Source organism: Cupressus sempervirens, chromosome 8 (assembly GCF_028749045.1).
Source record: "Cupressus sempervirens isolate cs-2001-9-10 chromosome 8, ASM2874904v1, whole genome shotgun sequence".
NCBI classification, from domain to species: Eukaryota; Viridiplantae; Streptophyta; class Pinopsida; order Cupressales; family Cupressaceae; genus Cupressus; species Cupressus sempervirens.
Window position 1 is genome coordinate 68,282,604 of NC_143125.1, and position 3,362 is coordinate 68,285,965.

The window sequence follows — 3,362 nt, forward strand, 5'->3', positions numbered from 1 at the left end:
CAGATAAATGAGTTTATTGGAGAAATGGATATAAATTTTGATAAGGTAATGGATAACTATTTTGAAGATGTCAAAGAGAGGATGAATAACAGATTTAGAATTCCTCCCAAGCTTGTTGAAGATTATAAGGATAATGTATGCTTCATGGTTGACTGTGACAAGGTATACATTTAGGCAGTCAGACCCCGAGTTGCATGGGTGAAACCTCTTCCCTATGAGGTAAATATTGATGAAGCCAGAGATATTATAGAAGCACTAGTAAATGAGCCAGTAGATCAAAGGCAACAAATTTTTGGAACCTATGATGAAGCTAAGGCCAGAATTGAGCTTGAAATCAAGCTACCATAGGCCATAAGCAAGGGCAAGAGAAAAATAGCCAAATTTAAAACTTCAACTATTCCTCTTATGCTCACCGAGGGAAAAGGTGAAGATGAAGTAGGTGAAGAAGAAGAAGGAGGAGAAGAAGAAGGAGAAGAAGAATCTACAGAAGAACAGCCAAAGAAGAAAGGTAAGGTAATCATTACCAAACCTAAGAAAAAGCCTACTGCAATATTTACCAGAAGAACCAGAAAAGGTAAGCAGGAACCTATACTAGTCAGGCCTGCACCTACGTTCAAGCAAAGGCTCAAACAATTGGAAGAAGGAGTTGGCATCACAAATTTCAAGGCATTGAAATTTGAAACTAGAACAGATGCTGAGAAAATGCAGATTGAGGAACTAGTACTCAATAAGATGGGTAAATGGAAATACTCCCCAGACCAGATTGCCCCTCAAATCTCAAAAGAACTACTAGAGAGATTGCAACCAAGATGGGAGTCAGCCACCCAAATGGTAAAAGATATTTATGAGCAATCCCTAAAGAATCTTCGACCAAGTCTCACTGGAGCAGAAGTACAAACTTAAATGAAAAGCCATGAAGGTAAAATGATGATCAGATTCCACACCTGTTTGATTTTGATTAAAGACATTGAACATGTTGTAAATCATGCTACAAACATGTGGAAAAACATCTATCATCTACATAAGCCCAGTGAAGACCCAGTAGAAATCAAAGATGATGATAGCAGCAATGATGATGAGTTTGAGAGCACTCCATCCATCACAGTCTCACTAGGAGAGCTGCATGCACTGATGGAAGATAAAGAGGAAGAAGACAAGGAGGAAGAAGTTGAAGAGGAAGATAAGGAGGAAGATGATCCGATGAAAATTGCAGCAACAGTGATTGCATCTCTTCCTCACTCTCCACCTAAAACTGTGACATCATCAAGGTTGGAGTCAGCTTCAACAGGTTTGATAACATCTACATCAGATTTATCATTTGCACCTACCACATCTCAGCTCCAGGTATCAACAATGGAAGTGTCTACCACTTCATCTACTGAGCTACATCCCTCTTCTTTAGCTACCGAGCTAGCCTCCTTAGCTCCATCATCATCAGTCGGTATAGCAGTAAGTTCCACAATTTTGTCAATTCCAATTTGTTCTACAATTTTGTCAGCATTATCTGTATCTACTTCAGACCCAGTTAGTTCAGATACCGCATTACCAAGTGTATCACCATTTTTGGCAAGTACTCCAATTTGTGATCTGGTATATACTCCTACTGGCACTCAACCCTCAAGCATCCCAGTTTTCACTGCTAGTCCTTCCATCTCTACTATTGTGTTTGTTCCTAAGGTCAAACCAATCATCATAGAAGTCAAACAAAAGCAACCATTAAGACTTATGATCATTGGAAAGGAAATTCCTAAAGATATTGACTTAGACACAGAGATAGTAATCCCAAAGATTGACTATGAAAATGCTACCATTGAAGAAATGAGGTATGCTAGTCAACTAATTGAGATGAAGGCTACATAGAAGTAGCTAAGGTCTGAAAGGGATAAGGAATATAGAATAATTGAGAATGCCCAGAATATAATTACAGAAGCTATAGGTGTTGAAGTGGATTCTACTCAACACATTTTGATACAATTAGAAGAGGCAGTCAATAAATTCAATGAGGATACCTCCGATCAAGAAAAGTTGATGGAGAAGGTAGAAAAGAAGTTTGATAATAAGGTACTTGAGCACATTGTTCAGCATATAGCAATAAAACGGGTTGAATTAACCATAGTTTTGGCCAACATTGATAATTCCTTTAATAATGTAACATCTCTTTTTGCTAAGCTTTGTGATGTTACTGAGTATACTAAGGAGATAAGAGAGAAATTGAATAAGATAGATGAGGATCTGAAGGCAAGCGCACAAAACCTGAAGCTTGACCCCAGTTCAAGCTCATCTCATCACCTCAGGATCAAATTTTTGTCAAAGAAGCAAGTAGAATTGTTGAGGGAAGAGGCAAGGATCCGATCTACATTGTTAGATATTCAGAATATGATCCTTCCCATCATGGACACAATGCAGAATCACATTGCACATTCAAAAACATTGATCCATGACAACAGTTTCTCTGTTGCAGAACATGTGATTGAACTCTCTGCAGAAGTCCAAGTAGCTCTATCCACATGCAAAGTCCTGCAAAAGAATTGGGATAAAACTCTGCAACTCATTCTCTAGGTACATTCTGAGTTTATCTCACATTTTAGTGTCTCTATGTAAATACATTATTTTATTCTTTGCCATTATTGTCAAAAAGGGGGAGAAAGAGATACTCAGGAAGAAATATTGGTGAGATAAATGTACAAAAGGGACAAAGAGATACTGTAAATAAAAGTAATATAACTCATGTAAATACCTTGTGTATATTGTATGAGGGATTTATATGTAAGGAAGACATGTATATTTAGCAGAATCAGTCATCAGTATGTCAGATGTTGTATATAATTTTGGCTCAAAAGTGTTTTTGTCACTAATACCAAAGGGGGAGATTGTTGGAATTATGATATATTTGTCATTAGTTACAACACTTATTCAATTCTGAATGCTTACCGAGCTCATACCGAGCATTCCTTTGGAAATTGAGCTTATGGGCAGTTCAACAGTGTTTACCAAGTTCATAGTGGTTACCGAGCAGAATAGTGTTCTCCAAGCAGTTAGTGGTCACTGAGCTTCGTAGTGTTTACCAAGTTATCAATGCTCACCTAGTCATCAGTTGAAATCAGTCTCTACCAAGTGGTCAAGGCAAACAAAGAACTTAGTGTTTACCGATTGATCAAGGTAAACAAAGGACTTAGTGTTTACTGAGTGATCAAGGTAAATGAAGAAACTTAGTGTTTAACTAGTGATCAAGGTAAACGAAGAACTTAGTGTTTACCAAGTGATCAAGGTAAATGAAGGACTTAGTGTTTACTGAGTGATCAAGGTAAATGAAGAATTTAGTGTTTACCGAGTAAACAAGGTAAATGAAGGAATCAATGTTT